General features: G+C 36.9%; 1 non-coding gene across 1 annotated transcript; it reads right to left on the bottom strand.

Moving 5' to 3' along the window:
• Window positions 1–12,735: 12,735 nt before the first annotated feature.
• Window positions 12,736–12,844, bottom strand: LOC132267886 (small nucleolar RNA R71). Its single transcript, XR_009469115.1, has one exon. It is a non-coding gene; the product is annotated as a small nucleolar RNA R71 (small nucleolar RNA).
• Between the last annotated feature and the right edge of the window lie 1,990 nt (window positions 12,845–14,834).

The following is a 14,834-nucleotide window of genomic DNA, read 5'->3' as shown; positions in this document are numbered from 1 at the left end:
GTTCGGGAGTCTTCTTTAGAGGCATCTCTGCCTGAGTCTCCAGTTCCCACCCCTGGATTCGGAGTACGCTTGCAGACACTGGAGAGGACGTAGCAGCTATGCGAGCCGACATCACTGCCCACCGAGCTGAGTTCACCTCTTTCAGGGCAGATGTCATAGCTTGCTTTGCCAATCTCTCCAGCCGACTACCTGCACCTGCACCTCCAGCCACTGCAGATCTTCACGATCAGGCGTCCTGAGACTCCACTTCCAGTTGTTCTATGCTTTCATTTCTTTTATTCTGGATCTGTATTATACTGTCACTGTTACTGTATTATACTTTGCTGCCGGTCTGTCGGCTTTATTATTTTATTGATATACCTGCACTTTATATTCTCTATATATTGCTTTTTGATTATGGATGTCTTTTAGTATCTCATATTTGTATGTTTGACTCCATCAGGTACACCACAGTAACTTCAGTGAGAGAGTGCTGCCCAATTTTTCAAGACCACTCTTACACCTCTCTCTCTATTCTCTATTTATCCCATTTTACACTTGCATGTCCACTGTGCACTGATTATCCTATCTTGTTATCTAATGAGTTTATCTGAGTGCAAACTTTTCAGGACCACAGTTTATCCCAAGTTTGGGGGGGCCATGCCACCCACTTTGAATACTTCTATCCCGATCATTCATGTCTAAAGCACTGGTATACTCTTTCCTTTGTTCTCTTCACACATTGAGGACAATGTGCAGTTTAAGTTTGGGGGTATTGGTGTATGTTTTAGTGTTACTTTAAAATACTTTAAAATTCAAATTTTGAGCATGTCTTGTTTATTTGAGGGATATTTCTATACTTGGTCCATTTCTAGCTATGATTTTGATCTTTTGAGGACTATATTGCTTAAAATTTAAAAATTGCTTGACTTGAGAGTCCAATACTCCTTGTATGCCTTGAGGATGCCATTTAGGAGTAAATTTTTCAAAAGATTGATATCTTGCTTGCATTTGTGGTCCACATCATCCTGAATATGTGATTGTTTTGAGATTCATTCTAGGATTCTACACTAGCACCGGTGCACACTAGCATTTATTTGTGGGGTACATGCTTTGTTGATTATTGAATTAGTTATATCCCAATTGGGCTAGTAGTGCATTGAAAGCTTTCATTCTTGATAAAGGTGGATAACAACCCCTTTTCATTGAGTAGCCGGGATTCTTGCCTCATTAAGCAGTGAACTTCTCGTGCCGAAAGGTGGAGGGCCCAAACTCTAGGTTAATAATTGATTTCAAAAAAAAAAAAAAAAAAAAAAAAGAGAAAAAAGAAAAAGAAAAAATTGCAAAAGCAATAAAAGTGAGGACTTCTCCCAAAAGGTGAGAAGTCGTAAATGATTAGATGGTTGTTGTCTTGATTTGTAGCCTAGTTGATTTGAGTTTGTAAGTCCGTAGGGGTGTCTTAACACCTAATGCCCTAAAGCCATCTGGTTTGGGAGTCATTAACCTAACGCTCGCTACATGAATCTTCTAGAAAGCTTAAGAGATCAACATATTGCACAATATTTCCATCTTTGATCCTCAAAAAAAAAAAAAAAAAAAAAAAAATAGAGTGAAAAGAATAAGCGCACCTAAAAGAATAAAGCTTTAATAAAAGGTCCACTCTCTTATCTTGATGATCGGTACTAGATTTGTGTGCTAGTTTGAGGGTAAGGATGTGATTACTTCTCTAGTTGGCTAAGATAGCAACACACTTGATGCCGGACCTCTCACATGGATTCTAGACTTGTTTCGATTTTTATGATCATTTTCTTGATATGTAGAGGACCATACTTGATTGCTTGATATTAAAATTTCGGGAGATTGCTTGGAAATGGTTGAAAAATTGCATACTTGAGGTAGTTTTCTTCCAATGCTTGTTTGTAATATTGGTGCCTCTTTTGAAAGAATGAGCTTAATGTTTGTGGGTACCATTTCTGGAAACCCTCACGAGACTTCACTCGTCCACTAGGGGTAACCTAGGGGTTTAAAAGGCTTGTTGCATATGCTAAATGCAATCGTGTTTCCTACGAAAGTGGCGCTATCATTTTACTTGCTTTCCAGTTTATACTTGTTTAGTTGTTCATTTCATTCCTTTACTTCTTAGTTCATTGCTAGGGACTAGCAATATTTAAGTTTGGGGGTGTGATGAGCACCGAAAAGTGCGCATTTAAACCCGTTAAGCTTAAGCATTCTAGTACCTTTATCTATCTTACTTTGCTGTTTTAGACTTATTACGTGTTATTTATATTTTCAGGCACTAATCCCAAAATTGAGCTAACTTAGCCAAATAAGAGCTTAATTGAAGCAATCCTAAGATAAACCAAAGGAGGGAGCAAAGTGGAGAAAGAAAGGAGCAAAAAGGAATCAAAGTTGTGCAGCTGAAAAGTTCGATCGATCCAACTTAGAGTTCGATCGATTGAACATCTATGATCGATCACAGTACTTCTCGATAGATCCAACCTTGGCCTTTGCTGAAATTCCAAGTTCGATCGATCCAACATTACCTTCGATCGATCGAACCCTATTTTGTCCTATTCAAATGATTGATCTTATCCACAGCTGTACGCCTACCAACCACTTTTGTCCTTTTCCCCATAAATATCTTCGAAATATCTCATCCTTGTCCTTATCCGGAGGAGTCAGACCACTTCGATCGATCCAAGATGCAGTTCGATCGATCGAACCCATCTTCGATCGATCCAAGTTAAGGTTCGATCGATCGAACTTCCTCCAGCGAGAAAAAGTTAAAGTCCAGCTCATTTATTCCGTCCTTCACCCAATCATTGGAGAATATGCCTTGCACGACCACAGCTCATCATAGGGTGTATTTGACCTACCTATATAAGGAATATGATACACTTTTTGGAGAGGAGTCTAGAGTCTCTTGTCACACATTGAAAATCATCTTGGAGGCTCTTCTTGGAGAGGAGGAAGGAGGGAAGCTAGAGCACCATTGGAGGAGATCTTCACCAATAAGGAGCAGCCATGGAGTTAGCCCTTGAGGGTTAGATTATCACTACCATGAGTGTCTAGACATCCTCTTGGGGCTAGAGTTAGCCCTAAGCATGCTTTCTATACTATAATCTTGTGTATTATTGAGGGATTAGTGTTGTATGATACATCTTGATATTCATGTATTTATAAATCTTAATTATTTCATGGTTTGTATGGTTTAATGCTTCCAATTGACTATTCTATTCTATCCATATGTCTATGTATGTTAGAGTAGGATATTCATGTGCTTATCTCTAGATTTAGAGTTTTTGATGCATGTCTATGTGTATTGATGCTATAGATCTAGAGATTATCAAGATGATATGCTTAATGAATGCTATTTTGGTTCATTTGATGGTTTATGCCTATTCTTGATGGTTTGTGCTTCTCCCCTAGTCTAGATAGCTTTATTTTCATGCTAGTAGTGTAGATTTAGTGTAGTGGTAGTGTAATGTTAGATGGGAGGACAATCTACTCTTGATGTTTGATGTTCCATGCTTGTGAGTCCAAATGGCATATTCCTCTAATATTGTGTTGTATGTGGATTGTGAGCTTAATGAAGGATTAATGACTAGTTATGATATGTTGTATCCTTCACATGTGTTTAGACAATTTATTCCTCTCCCAATAGATATTTTGTACCTCTCACATGATGTTTAGATAATGCATGTTTAACTAAGTCATCCTTATGGATTGCTTGGACTATGAGCTTAATGAAAGGTTCAATGACTTGATTTGATATTTTGTTCTCTTCACATGATGTCTAGACAATATATTCCTCTACCAATAGATATATTGTGGCCTCACACATGTTGATTGAGACAATTTGCACTTATTGAGTCACCCTTACCAATTGAATGTCTTTTACACACACAACATTGTTGCAACACATTCATTTCCCTCATTAGTCACTTGATTATGGTTTGGAATAGTATTGTTTGGTGGTGATCTCTACACCCCAAGACATTTCCTTCTTACTTACTCTTTATCTTATTGCATTTTAATTAATTCTTTTCTAGAAGTAATCAACCAACCCAACTCTCTTTTGCAATCATTTGGTACGCTAGAGTCGAAGTTGAAATTCCAACACGTATAATCCCTTGGGACGATCCCTACTCACTCTTGCTACGTTAGTAGTGGTGTTGGTAGTGGTTTTTATAAATTTAAATTTGACATAAAGGGCTTTTCTTGAACCACACATTCACTACATTTAGTTTAGCGTATTGGAACGGCCGTCGTCACCCTCGTTCTTTCTGAACGATTACACAGCTTTTGCTACGTCACACATGGTTTACTAAACTTTAAGAATACGTATATGAAGAGATATATTTCCCTATTATATATCAAGGAAAAAAATATACAACCATTATCTAACCTCACTCACTCAGTAACACTCTAATGTTATACCAAATAGGAATTTCATATTCTATCTCATTTCCTCACAACACATAGCTTTTAACCATTCACATCTTTCCCCCCTCTCCTTACCCAAATCCATCTCTATTTATAAAGGCTTCAATTACCAATTCCTTGCTAGACAAGAATTCCATAACTTGCCTGCAAGGAGTTACCAAAACTATCGCAACTCCAAAATAATAGCTTAATAAATAAACCACAACTTCTTTCCCAATTCTTTAACCTTACTCCTCAAGTCTCCGGGCTTCCAAAATGAAAAAAGAAATTGTCTTCTACGTATATATGAGGCACATTGAACCAGTCCAACTTCTCCAGAATCTCAATCTTGATCAGCCTACCAGCCACGTTGACCGGTCCACTTCTTCCATATTGGATTTCGAACCACATAACCCAACTAAAAACTTTAATATTGTCTTGTCTTCATTTGATTCGGCAAGAATCTTGGCACACCCGCGTTAACCAAAAATATTTTGTAACCAAACATTTTTGACACACCCTGTAAGACACCCTTATAAAAAATTGTTCGAATGGCTAGAAATAGAATACACACGAGAGCCTATCCAAAATTTCTAGAATGTAAAGATCACCAAGAATTCGTAGTTCTAATTATCGCTCAGCCAATGTGGAAGATTTAGTTGTCAAGATTCAAAAGTTGGTCTCCTTAGCTCAGGGAGGATAGCCAAAAGTCTGGAATGACTTTCTCAAATGATTGAACATATATTCCACAAGTTGGAAAACTTGATTAAGTCCTCCATGGGATGAATGAAAAAAAAATCACAGAATTCCTAGCAGTTGGTCATTCTTGTAAATAGGCCATCGGTAGCTGCTGAAGAAAGCAACAGTTCTCAGTCATAGACACAAGCTCTTTCACAAACTCGGCTGCAACCACCACCCCTATTTCCAGCTGTTTAATAGGTGCAACTACAACAATACAACCTCAAAATGCTCTACCTATGGTTTTTGAACCTGCTTCACCTTAGTATGGACAGGCCATTCCTCATAATAGGACAGCTTTTACGACAATAAGGAATATTTCTAAGCGAGTTTCTACAAAAAATAAGAATATTTCTCAGCCACATGAAATGGACACTAGTAGACTCAGCCGCAAGTGCAATCTCGACCAAAAGAATTTCTTCCACAACGTCAGATCAGTAATTGCAACCACCATCGCCGTTACAAAATTTTCCAGAGTATGAGAATGATTTTCTTCAATTTAATTTATGAGAATGATTTTTTTCAATTTAATTTCAAGGACGGTGAAAATTTTTTCACTGGAAGAAGATCAACGTCAAAATTATTATCTTCCAATTCTGGAAGAAACCCAAGCATATTTTTTGTCCTAAATTCACACCTTTTGAGTTTTTGGGGATAAAACATGGCCAAACAACCGTGCGTTTGGTTAGAATATATATGTGCAAGTATTTCCTCCACGTAAACCTTTAGAACCCGCCCGCCCCCGCGGGGGGTGGGGGCACTCACGGATGATTAGTCGATAATTTCATAGTACTCGGCCACATTTCAATATCTGATGGTTGATCAGGCCATAATTTGAAAATTTTTTTCCAAGTAAGTAACCATAATTTGATTTGATCAGCCACATTTCAACTAATCGACCAATTTCTTGGCTATGTTACGATCTTTCATGGGTGATCGATCACGTTTCAATCTTTTCATTATTGATTAGCCAATAATAGTAAATTCTTGCTCACCATTTAAAATTTCACATGACATTATTTGGCAAAAAATAAAAATTTGGGCACAACATTTGCACCCTACTTTGTTAGCCGAAATGTACCAAGCAAAGAGGATGATGCGTGATATGGATGAGCTTGGATTAGCAGATACAGTTCATTTGAATCTCTTAAATTTTCACTAAAAATCAAATTCTAGAAATCGTAGACATGCATATGGCAACAACATCAAAGAAATTAGCAAGCACTTTAGGAAGATAAGGTGTAGTCCGAGATATTTCAGGGAATTAATTTAATGTCCCGTATGACCATGGGAAGTTAGGGGTAAGTGAGAGACTTACACAATGATGCTCGGAAAAAGGAGGAATGGTGGATGATGATTTGTAAAGTAAGCCTAAAGACTGTAAAGGTGGTTAATAAAAAGAGGAGTTACAAGTTACTGGGTCTAGATATGCAACAGCTCGATCTCCTATAAATTGAAGCAGTCAGGGAATGAAAAGAGTTTGTACACACACCCAGTCAAATCACACTCGTATGTATATTTACACTGCACCCGTTACTTTGGTTTTCTGAAATTTCCTTTCGTTATTGTAATCGTTTTTTTCCAGTTCTTAGTTACTTATCTTTTTAGTTAACATTGTAGCAATACACTAATCTTCTTGTTACCTTTCGTTAATGAAATCCAATTTATATTTGGTTATAATTCGTTTTTCCATCATTTCAATCTATTAAAATTCTTGGTCATTCCAGACCTTGTCTGTTAAAATTCTTGGTCATTCCAGACCTTGTTGCAATTGCCTGATAATTCGCTCATCTAAACAATATCAAGGAATAGTGTTTGGTTTTCATTAGATTCGGCAAGAATCCAGACACATTCGCATTAACCAAAATATTTTGTAACCAAACACTGGTAACATTTGTAACAGGGGACAAACTGTAAGGGTTAAAACAAAGCTATGGTTAACCACGCCTCTAAATTATGTTAGCTTTGGTTAGAGGTCAAGCTTGGAGAAGAAAAGGTACTTGTAGAATTTATTCGGGCTTGAGTTATTACATGGAAAGCACTAGTTGGCTAAAAGGGCATATTGGAATTGTTGAAAATAATTTACTTACGCAAGTATTTGATTGACCTAGTTTATAGCAAGTTGTTATGGGTTAGTTTTTATTTTACCTATTCTTAAGGTTGTAACCCAGTAGTGGAGCATGTTAGTGTTGGGATTTATATGCCCTGGCATAGCAAATTTCCATTTGGATTATAATGACATATGTTCCTGACGTTTCTGAAATATTTATACTTTATACAATTGGTGAATTCAATGTATTATATTTCAATTCATTATAGAATTGATGGTGTCCACTTGATTACAAGAGATATTTATATATGTATGTGATGGCGATCCATACATGAATATAAATAATAATCATAAATTGTTCATAGTCGGTAATTATGGATGAACTCATAAAATAATTAAGACTTGAACTGGATCCGTGTTAGCTTAAGATATATTGCGAGAGCCGTCGTATGCAATTGCTCCCTATCATTGTCATTGCATTTGACTCTTAAGCATGAAAAAAGTACAAACTCTTTTATTAATTAATAATTACTTTGATTTATTCGGCGGATACTTCAGGATCCTTAGACCGACACTTTGGGTAGTTATGTAATTAATAGTTAGAGGGTTATATTTTCAATATTTGTATCATTGCTACTTGCATTTATTTTGTATTGATTATGGTTGATCACAAAGTAAATTTGAATGCCTTCATGTATTTTTAGACAAAATGATTTATTATATATTTATTTATTTAAATTATTATTTTTGTCAAACAAATGTTTTATTGTGATCGAGTCAGAAATAATCAAAGGTACCAAAATAAATATATTAATTAAGTAGTCGGATTGATGATTTTATTTATCCGATAACTAATTATGCATAGAGGGGTCAAAGTGCAACATTGACTTAGAGGTTATTTATTATTTAATTGGAGTTCAATTAATTTCTTTTAGTAGAGTAAAAATTAATTAATGAATTAATTTAATTGGGTTTATGGACTGGGCCAATTATTAATTCATTGTAGCCAAGAAAATAATAAGCTCAATAGGATTCTCACTCATAACCCAACTTGATATTGGAATCCTATTAGATTTGAGATATGTGAATTAGAAATAGAGAATGATTTATGGTTTTTTTTTCTGATTTTTATGTTGCATATATATACATGGGTTTATATATATTTTAGGTGAGATTTTTGGAAAAAGAAAAAGGAATATATTTTTTCTTTCTCTAGAAAATTAGGGTTAGTGTTCTCATCTAATGGAGGCTCCCACAAGCCTAGTTTTTCAAGGTCATTCATGGAGACTTATGAGTGATTCCTAAAGGCAATATCATTACCAAGAAGATGGAGATCTAAGGAGAAGGCATCTAGCAAATAGGATCTACAAAATAAATAAGAACATTCACTTTAGAACAGAGATCTAAGGTTTACTCAAACCTTGATGTAAGTATTCAATCTATTAATTGAATGATACATCATATTTTATTTTTGCATAATACTTGTCTCTATGTGATGAATTAAGATCTGTGAATGTAAATCCCTCGAAAAGTTTTTCAAACTAGCACATTTCCCAACAGTGGTATCAGAGTATGGTTTGATTCATTACTAGAGATTATGATTGTATCAAAATCATCTTCATGGATCCAAAATTATAGATGCATATATATATTTATTGATGTATGTTGATGTATGATTTAATATGTTGATATATGTTAAGATATAATGATGATGTATGTATAATTGTGAATGGATGATGATGTTGTTTTGGGCCATGGATGAAGCTTATAGGTTAATTGAATGTAAGTTTAACTTTGGATGAATGTAATTAAGGCTTTGATTTAGCCGTTTGAAAGTTCAATGATGTAATTTAATTTTTTTCATTATATTTCAAATTGTAAATTTATTTATAGTCATGTAATCTTCATCAAAGGATACTATGAAGCTTTAAGAAGGTCCAAAAGGGTTAAATTAGGCTTTAGGAATTTTCTGGAATTTTTTTGAAATTTTTCGAAATTTTTCTGGAATTTTTTGGGCTTAATTTAATTTTCTGGAATTTTTTCGGCGATTTTCCGGAGATCGGAGTTTCGCCGGCTGTAATAGTCATTGCTAAAAGAGGACGCGGGATCCAGTGCATCGCGGTATGCAATATTACCATGCAACCGCATTCGTAACCTCTGGATCAAATCAAGCGGAGAGAGATGATTCGGTGTGGCAGCATCCAAATAACGCATGAGGAGCACGCGTTATGAGGCCGGCAACAAGTCAGCGCCTCAGGCGCGTGAACTATACGCGCTGACCAAGTCAGCGCCTCAAGGCGCGTAAGGAGCACGCGCCGATTGAATGCGGTGCCATCAGGCAAGTCATGGCGCGTGGAACGCGCTGCACATTCCCACACGAGCGTGGGGCCGGGTGAAAGGCACCATCAACTCCCTCCAGGGCGTGCAGGTGATGAGCACTGAAAAGTGCGCATTTAAACCCGTTAAGCTTAAGCATTCTAATACCTTTATCTATCTTACTTTGCCATTTTAGACTTATTACGTGTTATTTATATTTTCAGGCACTAATCCCAAAATTGAGCTAACTCAGCCAAATAAAAGCTTAATTGAAGCAATCCTGAGATAAACCAAATGAGGGAGCAAAGTGGAGAAAGAAATGAGAAAAAAGGAATCAAGTTGTGCAGCTGAAAAGTTCGATCGATCCAACTTAGAGTTCGATCGATCGAACATCTATGATCGATCACAGTACTTCTCGATAGATCCAACCTTGGCCTTTGCTGAAATTCTAAGTTCGATCGATCGAACATCATCTATGATCGATTGAACCCTATTTTGTCCTATTCAAATGATTGATCTTATCCACAGCTGTATGCCTACCAACCACTTTTGTCTTTTTCCCCATAAATATCTTGAAAATATCCCAGCCTTGTCATTATCCGGAGGAGTCAGACCACTTCGATCGATTCAAGATGCAGTTCGATCGATCGAACCCATTTTCGATCGATCCAAGTTAAGGTTCGATCGATCGAACTTCCTCCAGCGAGAAAAAGTTAAAGTCCAACTCATTTATTCCGTCCTTCATCCAATGATTGGAGAATATGCCTTGCACGACCACAGCTCATCATGGGGTGTATTTGACCTACCTATATAAGGAATATGATACACTTTTTGAGAGAGTCTCTAGAGTCTCTTGTCACACATTGAAAATCATCTTGGAGGCTATTCTTGGAGAGGAAAAAGGGAGGAAGCTAGAGCAACCATTGGAGGAAATCTTCACCAACAAGGAGCAGCCATGGAGTTAGCCCTTGAGGGTTGGATCATCACTACCATGAGTGTCTAGACATCCTCTTGGGGCTAGAGTTAGCCCCAAGCATGCTTTTTATACTCTAATCTTGTGTATTATTGAGGGATTAGTGTTGTATGATACATCTTGATATTCATGTATATATAAATCTTGATTATTTCATGGTTTGTATGGTTTAATGCTTCCAATTGACTATTCTATTCTATCCATATGTCTATGTATGCTAGAGTAGGATATTCATGTGCTTATCTCTAGATTTAGTGTTTTTGATGCATGTCTATGTGTATTGATGCTATAAATCTAGAGATTATCAAGATGATATGCTTAATGAATGCTATTTTGGTTCATTTGATGGTTTATGCCTATTCTTGATGGTTTGTGCCTCTCCCTTAGTCTAGATAGCTTTATTTTCATGCTAGTAGTGTAGATTTAGTGTATTGGTAGTGTAATGTTAGATGGGAGGACAATCTATTCTTGATGTTTGATGTTCCATGCTTGTGAGTCCAAATGGCATATTCCTTTAATATTGTGTTGTATGTGGATTGTGAGCTTAATGAAGGATTAATGACTTGTTTTGATTTATTGTGCTATCCCCATGTTGTCTAGACAATATATGCTCTATTGTTTAGATATATTGTGCTCTTCACATGATGTTTAGACAATACTTACTTGATTTGTTATCCTTGCCAATTGAATCAACCTAATACACACACACCCTTATCATATTGCAACATATCCATTACCCTCAATTGATTACTTGTTAGTAGTATAGAAAAGTATTGCTTGGTGGTGATCTCTACATCCCAAGACCTCTCTCTCTCTTGTTTACTTCATATTATTTTATTTAGTTGAATTCAATTTAGCTTAATCAACCAATCAATCAATTGTGTGATCACTCGACCTACTAACCCTAATTACCATAGTTTCACAATTCGATACACCATTAAATCCCTTGGGACGATCCCTACTCGCCCTATCTATATTTTATATAGAGAAAGGTAATAGTGGCTTTTTTATAAATGTGAAACTTGGCCACCTCCTAAATTAACAACTCTTCAAGCTTGACTTGGTATCACGACCCTTGTTGTAAAGGCAAGGACCGGTCAGTTTTTGGCACCGTTGCCGGGGATTTTAAATTGGCAACGTCGAATTGTGAAATTCAATTAGGATTAGTACTCTTTTGATCGTGTCTTTACTTTCTTTTTATTTTTTGTTTTTGATTGCTTATTAAGTTTGTTCTTCATTAACTAGGTGCATTGAGTAAGGAGCTAGCAAAGTAATTCCAAGCTAAGGAGCAAAGCAAAGCAAAGGAAAAATGCTTAAAATGAAAAATTGCTAAGTAAAATTGCTAAGCTAAGCTTTTAATTTTGGAGTTGAAGTGCTAAAGGACTATTGTGAGACCTTCTTACTCAATCTCCTTAGATAAATCAGGGGCCCACGTGGAGGCATTTATTTGACATACATTGCATTTGAAAATTATGGTTGTGAAGTTTAATTGCATTGTTGAGAAAGTTGCTTATTCGTGTTGCATTGTGCATGCATGGTCGTCGTTCATTGAGACTTACTCTTGTCCCTCTTGATTTGCATTTAGAATCCACTATTAGGAATCCAAGGGGAAAAGGAAGTTCACATAGAACCAATCTACCAATGGACGCTCTCAATGATGATTATGTTGAAGACCTTGGTCACATAGACCAACAAGGCATCATTCATCCTAATGTGCAAAATGATAATATGCAAGTTCCATTAGGCATGCCTAGGCCATACATTCATCAACCTCCTCAACAATAAGGCCAAATTCCAATGGGAATTCCAAGGCCAATGTATGCACCACAACCCCCCATCATTAATCAAGCTCAATATAACCAAGGTGTCCATGTTGTACCTCAAGTTGCTAATCCACCACTCGCATTGAGAGATCACTATATGCCTAATGAGTATAATGCACCCACATGCATTCAATTGCCACCATTTAGAGCACACCATTATGAGATTAAAGCACAAACTATCCAAATGCTACCTAACTTTCATGGACTTCCTAGTGAAGAACCTTACAAGCATTTGGATGAGTTTCTTGAAGTTTGTTCTACCGTTCGATACACGGACATGCCGGAAGAAGTTTTAAGGCTGAAACTTTTTCCATTCACCCTTAAAGATAAGGCGAAGTATTGGTTTAACAACCTTAGGCCTTTTTCTATAACTTCTTGGGCAGAAATGCAACAAGAATTTTTAAAAAAGTACTATCCGGTTTCTAAGACCAATGCTATGAGAACCGCCATTAGAGAATTCACACATGGGGAAGGAGAAAATTTCCATGAGGCATGGGAACGCTTCAATGAATTGCTTAGGAAGTGTCCTCACCATGACATGCCTAAATAGCAATTGGTCCAATTCTTCTTTGAAAGCTTATCGGACAATTATAAAGGCATGGTTGATGCTTCAATGGGAGGTTCTTATATAGACCAGCAAGAGGAAGACGTGTGGTGTCTTTATGAGAGTATGAGTGAAAACTCTTTGCATAGAATATTGTCATCTAGGAATGGTAGAAATTCTCAAGGTAGGAAGAGTGTTGGCGTGCATCAAGTTGACCACTCAAATGATATAACCGCCGAGATGAAGTCTTTATCTCAAAAGTTTGATCAATTGATCAATCAAAACTTGGCGAATCAAGTGTCTTCCTTTCCTAACCATTCTCCTAGAGCTCAAAATGAATCATGTATGACTGGTTCTAGTGTTCTTCATTCTACTTCTAATTGTCCTCATGGACAAATTCAAAATGAACCCATTAAGCAAGTTAATGCAACATTTGTGAACCAAGGGAACAATCCTTATGGTAACCATTACAATCCCGGTTGGAGGAATCATCCTAATTTTTCTTGGAAAAACCAAGGGGAGGGCTCAAACTCTTCCCAAGGCGGTTTTCAAGGGAAATACATTCCACCTCTACTTCAAAACCAAGGATCCCAAGGTTCAAGACCATATAACTCACAAGGAAATCAATTTGCTAGTTCTCAATTTCCTAACCAATCATATTCTCAAGGAAATTATAGAGGTTCCGCTTTTGAGGAAAATGTTTTAAATGCTTTGGGCACTCTAGAAGCAAATACTCAATTGTTGCATTCTTATTCTCAATCAATTGCCAAGCTAGAAACCCAAGTAGGGCAAATAGCTGAAACACTTAATGCTAGAGAGAAGGGAAAGATGCACATGAATGCCCCAATCAAACAACAATGTGTTGTAGAAACCAAATCCTTATTGGAAGGGCATAATGTTGAGCATGTCAATGTGGTAACAACCTTGAGAAGTGGTAGGGTAGTAGACAATCAAGTTAGAATGCCTAATGAAGAGAGTGAACCGGTACAACCTCAAGTTGTCACCCGTCCCGTTCCACACACTATTCCTCCTTCATTGCATGTGCATGACCTTGAGAATGAGAAGCCCTCAAATTGTGAGTTGAAAGATGATTTCCAAAGAGATTCATTGAAAACAGTGTTGAAAAATGTGTTTGAGAAAAGTTCTTTGAAAAATGTTATTCATGATTCTTCTTTGAAAAGTGATTTGAAATCCAATGAATTAAACAAGTCCAATGCTAAAAATTCTTTGAAAGAAAATGCTGAAAGAGTTTTTAAAAGAGCTCCATTTCCGGACGCCTTGAAAGGGTCCATTTCAAAAGAAAGGCAAAAGACCAAGAACAATGAGATAATGGATATGTTTAGGCAAGTCAAAGTCAATCTTCCACTTTTGGATGCAATTAAGCAAATTCCGGCTTATGCCAAATTCTTGAAGGACTTATGCACCCAAAAGCGGAAGAACAAGAGCCAAACATCAAAGAAAGTGGTCTTAACCGAACAAGTGAGTTCCATTCTACAACACAACACTTTGCCAAAGTTTAAGGACCCCGGTGCACCTACAACATCTTGTATCATTGGTGAACATGTCATCAACCGGGCACTTCTTGACTTAGGGGCTAGTGTTAACCTTTTTCCCTATTCGGTTTATGTCAAATTGGGCCTAAGTGAATTGAAACCGACGTCGGTGGTTTTACAACTTGCCGACCGATCTATTAAGAAGCCTAGGGGGATAATTGAGGATGTGTTGATTAAGATTGATAAGTTCTTCTTCCCGGTTGACTTTGTCGTCATTGACACGGAACCGGTGCCCAATCCAAAGAACCAAATTCCGGTTATCCTTCGCCGTCCTTTCTTGGCAACCTCAAATGCCAACATAAATTGTAGGACGGGGAAAATGAAGATTTCTTTTGGGCACATGAGAGTGAAGTTGAACATCTTTAACCCCACACCCAATCCATTTGACAAATATGAGGAAGAGGTTAATGTGGTAGAGGAATGTCATAATCTT

Source organism: Cornus florida, unplaced genomic scaffold (genome assembly GCF_030987335.1).
Source record: "Cornus florida cultivar Cherokee Brave unplaced genomic scaffold, ASM3098733v1 CherokeeBrave_3.0.0_Hap2_Chr07, whole genome shotgun sequence".
In the NCBI taxonomy this organism is placed as follows: Eukaryota; Viridiplantae; Streptophyta; class Magnoliopsida; order Cornales; family Cornaceae; genus Cornus; species Cornus florida.
The sequence above is the reverse complement of the archived record's forward strand: the minus strand, read 5'-3'. Positions and strand labels throughout refer to the sequence as shown.